Genomic DNA, 10,399 nt, shown 5'->3' with positions numbered 1-10,399 from the left:
TGCTGTCTTTGGCTAAATTTGAATTGCTCTTAACACAATAAGAATGTGTGTGCATGTATGTTTGTCACCCTGATTTTTCAGCCTTCTGATGTTTTCATTCTTGGACTAGAGAGTTCTCAGCATTGTAACATAAATAAAGCAGTTTGTTTTTTCATTCCTCTCTGTAATGGACTTCTGGCTTGACCAGTGGGGTCAAAGGGGTGTTAACCTTGTCCCCCAATCACTGGTCAAAGTGCAAACCCTATTTAAACCCTGATCCCAAAACTAAAGTCCCTTCTTTTCTCATCTCACATCCTGACAGGTGAGTGTGATTCCTTTCATGTCCTCTAGTGATATATATTGTTTCAGATCAGTTAGTAGGGTGTCTTCTAAGAGCTGAAACACTTTGTGAAATTTTTATAGTAAAGTATCTTCTCCCTTGCTGTCCAGTTGAAGAATTGTGTGCAGAAGATGCATAAGATGGCTCTGCAGATTTGTCATAAGAGGATGTGAATGACTTGAAGAAAAATCTATTATCTGTTAAAGGCAAAACAATTTTTATCTGCTTTTGAACTTGTGTGTTCTGGTAAGATCTAGAATGGTCACACTAACAGCTCTGAATAGAGCCGTGAAACAGTTAATAAGAGAATTGTTTAAATAATATGAAATATGACAGTCTTCAAAATTCAGAACGGCTGGAAATGTCATGGAAAACAAGCCACATCTCATGAGACACCCACTCAGGTGCTGCATTCTAATTATAGCTCAAAGAACAATACTTACAAGGTTCGACTGTCACTAATGCTAAATATTCTTAATTACTGTGTTATTAAAATTTCTTTAAAGTATCCTTTGATTTCTAATACCACTGGAATAGAAAGTGTCTAATAAGTTCCCTCTCTATCTTACAGAGATTTCAAAGGGTTATTACATAAGATAAAGTCGATTCATCCAACAATGAAGTAAAAATGCAATGCATAAATCCAGACTTCAAATAAATCAATGACCTAATTCTTTATCAAAAGCTACATTATGAAGTAGGTGCTTAATTATAATACTTCCACCAGTATTAAAATTCAAACACAAACATGAACTACAAATACATCTTCCAATACTTTTATTACCTGAGCTTACTTTTTCTTCAATAATACAATATTAATACTTTTCCCACATATTATGTGCATACTATAAGTAGTAGTATGAAGTACTCACATGAAGCACACTTTCATGTTTCTACATTATTTAGAAACACCATGTCACTGGAGGAGGGATGTAAAAGTGGAAGATCATGGAACCTTTTGTTCTGTTCACTTTGTTATGTTTCTCTGTACACTAGGATTTCTTAGCATACATAGCAAGTGCGCAGCTATAAACTGGATTTTATTAAGGGCTCTTCACATGGTAAAATGCTACTAGCAACATACATTGTAATTTTGGAAATTCATATCTTAGAATGTCTGTCTGGGCTATCGAAGCCATACTGTTTTCTACAAGACTTAGGTTCTTTATTCTTAGAGTACGTGTTATACCACACATTTCCTGAACCCATACAGTGGAAGTTTTCTCTACTCAGAAGTACTTCTGAATTCATTAGCCTTCCTAATTTATCTTGGCATACACGAATAAGAGAGCCTTCCAAAGGTGCAATACATGGGATGAATCATTTATCCGAAAAGCAAATTAGCTGAAAATATAGGTCATCAAAAAATATTCAGCAAATATTCATTACTTTTTTCTGAGTTCTTCATATCTGGTATATTCTGTGGTTAGATTTCTGATAGCTTTACTATTTTTTCATATGTATGTATGTATATATGTATGTATGAAATGTATTTATCATCCTAATGGACTTTTTGTGACAGCAAAAAGGGTGTGTAATATTTTCTGATGTTACTTATCTACATCAGAATTGCCTGATATGCATATAGTAGATTTAAAATTCATCATAATTGATAGTAGCTTAGAACAGAGGTTTTATACATAATTTCCATGGAAATTAACTGCTCTCTATATTAAATACTTATGAATATGTATTTTCACAAGTATTTTTATATTTATGAAATATTTTCATAAATATTTCATTTTCATTTAAAATATGAATTTTAACCGGCCTCTATTTGACACAACAGTGGATCCTACCTGCTGAAAATAAAAAAAAAGTCAAGTTATGACAGGAAATTATATCCTGCCCTGCCTTCAGCACTTGTGTCCCCTTGTTTACACATTTGTAATACACAAATATAATTGCAATTTACACCATGCTCATGCTAGCCCAGAAGGGCTACTTCAGTTAAGAACCTGTGAAGCAGTACATATTGAACTCTTTAGAGCTCTAACTGCACTGCTATCAGAAATTACATTGATTGTGGTGTATACAGGAAGTGGTTTGAAGCATTCTGACCTCAGAGATTAATATTTCCATCCTATGGGGGTTTTGATCAAATATTTGGAGATGTTCCCAGTGGGAAGAAGTAATGTTCCAGTTTATTCCATGTAGCTGGTAGTTGCAGAGCTGTTTCTGAAATACCTTTCAATGTATTTTTTTAACTGGTATTAAATAACTGAAGAGCTGGGGAGATGCCCTCCTTTTTCTGAGAGGCAGTATTGTTTATAAATTTATAAAAGATTAAATCTTCTTCTACCTGTGAATAATATGTTTATATATATAAATATAAATATATATATAAATATATTATGTTTTTAATGTTTTACATTCACCACTGTTTGCTCTAAGACCCTGGACATAAATAAGAGGGACAAAGTCTAAGGATGTAACTTCCCATCAGAGACTCCACTCAACATTTGATCAATAAACTGCTTCTCGTGACTCCACTGAATTTATTAGGTTCAAGAAAATTCTTTTGACTCGGATAAACTTAGTGCAGGTGCATTATGTTTCTTCTTTGTGGCAGTTTATGAACTGGAAAATTTGTACTGAAGAAAAAATGGAAGATACAAAGTTCAAGAAAGAGTGCTTTCATTGAACTGAATGGTACAAAAGGACTGCAGTGGTGGTCTTAAAGTAACGATTCTGTTATTCTGTCTAAGAAAGTCTTGTGCTCTTTGGAGAAAAATACAAACTTATAGTGGTTTTCTTCATTATTTTTAACCCTTTTTTTTACATTTTATTTGTAGAGTTAACTGGATATTTTATCATTCACTTCAATGGATACAGTTTTTAAGCCTTCTGGATTTTTAGGTAAAATGTTTTCCTCCTGTGTTATGTCTGAAATACAACTGAAATATATGAAAACTGAAATTTCAGGTTTAATGCTTCTTTTGTGAAAAAAACAAACAAAATTTCTTTCTGAAGGGCTGCTACCAAATGAAGAAAAGGCACATCATTCTCACTGTATCAGTCAGTTCAGGCAGTTTTGTAAAAAAATTATTAGATAAACTTTTTTCCTTATCTGAGCCTAGTAGTCCATCTAAGCATTAAGGCAGCAAATTTAACTCACTCCTGATAATGAATTGCCAGTTTGGTTGAAGATATACTTTTCCCTTCCTTTCTCGTGTTCAATGTTTGAAATTCTGAATATTCCTCTTATGCTGTTAATATCAAAATTTTCAGATATTTTCAAGTTTTCCTCTAGATTCTTTTTACTTATGCTTTATATTTTGCTGCTTGTTTTAAGGAAAAATTTGTTAATTTTCTCTAAATTCAAAACTTAATTGAATTTTGATGTACTATATCAATCTGATTCCAATAAATATCTTTTTGCTTCATGTAATTAACAGAACTCAAAAATGAGAATGTATAGATACTTTCCCTGGTAGTTAATTACCCTGCTATGTAATCTACCTTAACACTTGAAGAAGTGAAAAGCAAATGTGAATTTCCACTAATCCCTATGCAAAATTATGTAAAACAGGAGAAAGGATACATTTTTAGATAGTGGATTTTTTTTCTAAGTTATGCAGTTCCTACTGTTAAAAGGTTCAAATGCATTTTTAATGCCTGGATTACAGGATTGTTCACTGTAGGCTTTCATTAGAAGGTTTGCCAGAAAAGAGAATACGTGGGTCGTTTGGTTTTTTCTCTTTTCATCTCACATACAGAAATAAATCAAGTTTAGTTTTAACCAACTAAGAGAAAGGATGACCTGGCTGTCATGGTTACCTGTCTCTGTTACACCTGTCACTGATTGAAGCACTGAGAGTAATTCTACAAATATACAAATGGACTTGACTATCCCTTGTGTTCATATAAGAGTAATAAAATACCTTAAGGCAAATGGAGCTTTACATTGCACCTGGTTATTGTCCTTTTTTTACTGACAGATTGTTTTTTATAATAATATCAGTATGTAAGTCTTTTTTTACATCATTTCTATTCTTATGTTGGTCTCCCAGAAAATTTGACAGGCTCTAGAGTAAGTAGACCAAGCACAACAAGAATACAAAATGAGATTAAGCACTGTACATAATATGTAGCATGTAGCAGTTTTGTTCTCCAGCAAATAGTTGCTCCTCCTTCTACAGCAAGCAGCAGAGTGCCCTGAAATAAATTATTATAAGAGAAAAAATAACATTGAACATCACAACTTAATTTAATTGACCTTCTGGTATTCACAATAAAATATTAACTTTTAATAATATATATCTTCAAAAGGGCAACTTTTGACTTGCAGTAATTAAGATAACTTAAAAGGGCTTCTCCTCATCTGTATCTTTTATTCCATTACTAGCAGAAAATCTGGCAGTTACAGAAATATCAAAACAAATTATTCTTGAACTAAGTAGCTTACATAATGGTGATTCATTAACTGCATTTCTTTCCAGAGCTTCTTACACTGCTGAATCCTTCTGTGGAGTACAATCTGCAAAAGTGTTCATAGTATTCAATTTTTTCATTAGAATATTCTAGACAGAACTAATATAGCACAAAATATAGGCACGTGGGGTCATTCAAGCTCCATTCCTTCCTGTATAGGAAGGAAAACTCCATTAACTGCATGGTCTACCGAAAAAAGCTACATCCTTGAATAAAATTTATGAAGTGCTAGTCATCAGGGTAAGAGCTGTGGGTGTGTAAAGATTGAGATTACTTAATCAAATTGGAAAAGAAAAATGCCTTCCATAAGACCAAGAAGACGGGAGGAAAAAGTTATCTGGGACTTTTTGTTCTGAGAAGTACCTAATATCAAAACAAGTAGGATAGCAGGAGGCAGGTCCCTCTTCCCTCTTTTCAAGTTAAAGCACTCTTTTTTCCTTGGATTTTTGCCCTGTTCTGTAGGTATTGCTGAAACTGTGGGTTTCAGCTGGTTTTACCAATCCTATGCACAAACAGCGTGCCCAAAGGCACACGTTTGCTCTAGACCAGGTATGGACTTATTTATAATATTGGCCATGACATCTTGTAAAATCTCCACTAAATTTAGACTACCATGTTAGTTTTGTCCCTGTTGAAGTGGCACTGTTATAACCAGAGTGAAGTATGACAGGTCAAAATTTATCCAGCCTCTAAAAGAAACAAATTCTACATGGTAAAATATCCCGGGTGCTCTAGATTGTGTGTCCAGAAGATTTGTTCATTTTTACACCCCAACATCCCAAGGATTTATTGTGCTTTTGAATAATGGCATACTGGTGGATTCCAGCCCAAATCCCAGCTCTGACACAAGAACATTTCTTTTCAAAAGAATAACCATGAATCATAACCTTATCTGAGAAACCCCCTGACTAAAGCTAGCCTTAAACTATGGTTATTCCAGCATAAACTATGGTGATGTTAAGATCATCTCTACACAAAAGGATCATCTCTACACTTGCAAGCACAGAGCGCTACTTTTCTGGTAAACAGCACTGATGGTTCTTTTACTTTTGCCTATCAATAGAAATCCAGAAGACACACTATTATCATCATCCTAGCAGCTTTCAGAGGACAGTGGCTAAACACAGTAGTCTAAATATAGACCTAATGCACCAGGTAATAACTTATGAGGGTCTTATGGACAGCATTCTCTTCAAGAATTACTGTCTTTAAAGCCAAAACATAACATCAAGGCAAATAGGAAGTATATATATTTGAAAAATCAACCAAAGGGATATTTTTTAAGAATATCTGGGAAAAAAAAATTGTGTTTGAAATTCCAGGAGATACTTACAATATTTGCATGAGCCTTACTACACATAGTTCTATGAATACGTTTTCTTCACTTTGGTGAAGACACTGGTTCCCCATAACCAGTCACAGGCAAAAGAGCTTTTATTTCCAGTGCACTCTAAGTCTGAGCATTGAACAGATGTCCCCCCCTGCTAATGGATCTGTATCCTTGTTTGAAAAAGGGTCATTAACCTAGATCACCAGACTGTATTGTGGATCTGTATAGCATTCTCTTTGCCCTTATGATTCACATCTGTGAGCATGGTGGGGGAAAAAAACTATTTAAACTTGTTAATTCATTAGGCTTAGAAATTTAATTTCATAAGAAAACAGGAGCCCAGTTTCACAAAGTGGCAGCATGACATCTCCTTCCGAGGACATTAGCACTAAAGCACACCCATTAACTCAGAACCAACAGCAGATGGCCCTTGGAGTGTGGGATGCTTATTTGGAAACAAATTGGGAGCAGGGATACAGAAAATCAACTAGGTTTATCCAAATAAAAAGGTACAAGGCCAAAGAAACAGCTGGTATAAACTGGCATATCTTCACTGAAGTCAGTTTAGGAAGACACTTCCATTTCTATTAGTAGAGTCCTGGACACCAAAGCTTTTGAGAATTAAGAAAGGTTGCTATTAGAAGGGGGCTCAGGAGGAAGGGAGCATGGCAATAAATTGAACAAAAAAGCCTTAAACAAGCAGGCTTAAATGTATGCTCTGGAATGTGTTCCAATCAAATTAATTTTGGATTAATCAAAAATTGGTTTGCTTCCACTAGAAAACATTAAATGACTTCAAGTCTGATTTTTTCTCTTTAAAATGTGTAGATTACTATGTGAATTATACAAGAAAAGATAACCTGAAAATACATTTTTAAATCAATTTTCAATTCAAAATGGCCCAAGTAGGAAACAGGGCCTTAAGTATAAGTAAAATTTAAAGGAACTTAGTCTACTTTTAAAATGTTCAAATTCAATACTGATAAAATCCAAGAAACTCCAAAAATAATTTTAAATGTCCTTTGCATTCCAACTTATAAGGAATTTATAGTGGTTTTCTACTGATTTGTAAAATCTGATAAGGCATCACCTGCTATATAAAAACAAAATATGAAATAAGAGTGGTCAAAGGACACATATTCAGTGTTCAATATATTAAAATATCTTATCTAAAAACTCTGACAAGAACTTTCAACGAACCAAAGTGTTGATGAGTTCAGCTTTAATTCTGTTAATTTTTTTTGAGAGTAAATTGGTGGCTTTTTGATTAGTTGAAGGTATTAAGTGGCCCATGATATTTCAAGTTCCATCCCCCACTTTCACAGTGCTTCAGTGCAGCTTTCCAAAATCACAACCATGACAGCGTCTCTGTGAAATAAGTAGTATGACCCCAGAAGATGCAGAGATGGAGCACTTGGAGGACTATTCCTGAGCTGATGGACTGATCTGGGTAAGGCTCTCACAGTAGCTTAATATGTTCTGCAACCAGTTAGAGGCTTTAAGTCCCATTGTCTATTAGTTCTCACACTACTTTTCAAACAGTTGTATATCATATCTACAACTTGATAAACAAAGAAGTTTTTTCCTTCTAAATTTTAATTATATTAAGCTAAGTTTTACATCTTGACTATTTTCTGTTTCATTTTCTGTTAAGAATTTGGTTCCTTATGAAATTTAGATTCTTAAAACAAGAATTTTACATAAACAATAGACTAGGAACTGAAAATTATTCAAGAAAATGTTCTGTGTTTTCTGTAGTACAATGTTTACATAAAATTTATTTAAACAAACAGAAATACTTTTTACCCCAAAAATTACATTTTGTTGCCTGCAGAAGGGTCAAACATGGAAATGGAAAAGTCATACAACATGGCATCTGACATTTATTTTTATCACCTTTATCTCCTCAAATATGTATTTGAGTAACTAGAGTACAGCTTGGCATTCAAATTGCTTATAGAATGGGGGTTTTATATTAACAATTTTTATATTAACAATTTTTAATAATGTCTCATCAGAGACTATTACAGAACATTCACAAGCTGCTACAGCATTATCAAAAATTTCTGAAGAAATATTTGATGAGAAACTCTCTTGCACTATTTACAGGCAAATACAGCAAAATGACAGACTGTACATAACCTGGTTCATATTTTCTGATACTGCAGGTAGGAAACTGAAATTGAATTATACTTGGATATGAAGATGAGAAGAAGAAAATATTTCTTTTACTGAAAATATCAGTCCATTTTACTAGTTGTTGTACAACAAATTTGAAGTGAAACAAGCTACCCGTAATGGAAGTCACCTATAAGATACCAAAAACTCTTCTAAACTGCTTACTTACAAATCCTTCAATTTCCTCAGTTTTCTCAGCGTTTACTTTTCTTTATGAAAAAAGAGAATAAAAATATTCCCATAAGCTAGTCATGCTTAGTAAGAAACCTTGTTTGTGATTTTTCAGTATTATCAAGGTGAAGTCCAATAATATATCACTGCCTCAAAACAAAGCAATACTTTGTCCTGAAAAAAGGCATCCCAATTTTAAGTTCAGAAGCACATCTGTAAGAATGTGCACAACTTATTTGCTATTCTGTACCTTCAATATGAACACTATGAAATGTCCCTCAATTGCCTGATTCCCTTTCCTTGTACAAAATTTCACTCTGGTTTAATTCTAAAAAACCCAAACCCTAAGATCAAAGATTGGATTAATTTCATCTGTTTTTTAGCTGCAACACACAGAGAAAAATGCCAGTTCTAAGATGAAGGAACTAATCATCTGAAAAGAAGTACCAGTACTTAGTGTGTTTATTAATGACATGAAAATGTTGAGCAATGAGGTGATAACAGCTGCAAATTCTATTAAATCCTGAAAGTTTTCAGGCTCATTAAGCACCTCAGGATGATTTAACCAAACTTGGTATTTAGGCAATGTGGTGGGAATACACAATGGAGCACAGAGGTGGACATTAGAAAGAGCTCTTAAAGGTCGTGAGGATAGATAGCAGTAGTGATTACCCTGTCTTAACTCTAAGTCACAACCCTTTCCTAGTTCTACTGCTCCCCTACCACAGGGCAAAATCTGTTTTAAGCCTTCTTTTCCACCTACTTGTGTTACAAAACAGTCACAGTACACTATTTGTTCTTTTCTTATTCATTCCTCTTAGACTGAAGAGAACTGAACCTACCAAGAGCTAATTGGTTCACTTTTTGATACACAGATATTTTGTCATTGTTTCTCCTCTTTACTATTTAAGCTTCTAGAAATACAAAATCTTTCTAAGAGACAGACTTACCTGTGGATAATTACAGTTGTTTCATAAATGTCAAGGAGTCTCATCTTTGTCTAATAGACAAAAAAAAAAAAAATCCTTTGGCTGGAACATGAACAATCTCTGAAGTTGTAACAAGATCAAATGATTTTGGTATCAGCAAGTATAGGGTTGTTCTGTCCTAATTATCTGATGCAGACCGCCATATCTGTAAGTCCCTGTGGAACTTTTGTTTACTGTTTTCTATTCAACTGCCTTCCATAAGCTACCATGTAAAAAACATTTGCAAGACCATGTTCAGTTCTGCTGTTAAGGGTAAGTTTCTTTCATGGTTACCTAATGAAAGAACGCTTTGCTGTCACTGAGAAGATAAATCACTTCTTATAAGAATTAAAGCATTATAGATCATTGCTCTCTGTTCCCATATGTAAAGATATTGTATAAGGATATGTAATTTTTCCAATATATTTTCATATTATGAAACCATCTTTTAAAGATTAATTCAAAGAAACAGATTAAAAGAAAAATTGGTACTATTTTAAATAATATTTTAATTTTTATTTCAAAGGGAAAATCTGCACACTAAAGAAAATCTGATAAATGCCTATATAAGAAAACAAGGCCACTTTGTTCCAGACAGGTATTGTATAAAATGAAATGTTATTCTTGTCAGAAAATATGATTTTCATTTGTTGGTATCAATGTGGTATGGATGGGGGCATTGTTTTGCCATATTGATGGACATTTAATCTAGGCTGCAGTAGGAACTTAAACAAGGAGATATAAATTATTGTTTTTTACTGTCAGAGTTACAGAAATGATCAGAAGACCTGATGAGAAATACAGAAAACACAAATATAATACAATTATCTACTCTGGTGTTCGAAAGTTACAAATGTACTTTACACATTTTTGTGAATCTAAGATACCTTGTTGCACTAACCCAGACCACTACAGATTAAATATACAATCTTCTGTAAATCCATGATCAATAAGCAAAACTCTCATCTTGGGTATTCAGCTGAATTCATTGTTTGTTAA

At 33.5% G+C, this 10,399-nt stretch overlaps 1 long non-coding RNA gene across 1 annotated transcript; it reads left to right on the top strand.

Annotated features, from left to right (window-relative positions):
* Positions 1-249: 249 nt before the first annotated feature.
* On the top strand, positions 250-9,117 carry LOC136290610 (uncharacterized). Its single transcript, XR_010721245.1, has 4 exons — positions 250-301; positions 3,115-3,178; positions 7,409-7,533; positions 8,252-9,117. It is a non-coding gene; the product is annotated as an uncharacterized lncRNA (long non-coding RNA).
* The last annotated feature ends 1,282 nt before the right edge of the window (positions 9,118-10,399 follow it).

Source organism: Chamaea fasciata, unplaced genomic scaffold, assembly GCF_029207755.1.
Source record: "Chamaea fasciata isolate MVZ Bird 193981 ecotype frontalis unplaced genomic scaffold, bChaFas1.0.hap1 SCAF_6, whole genome shotgun sequence".
In the NCBI taxonomy this organism is placed as follows: domain Eukaryota; kingdom Metazoa; phylum Chordata; class Aves; order Passeriformes; family Sylviidae; genus Chamaea; species Chamaea fasciata.
This window is presented reverse-complemented; position numbering and strand designations above follow the sequence as displayed.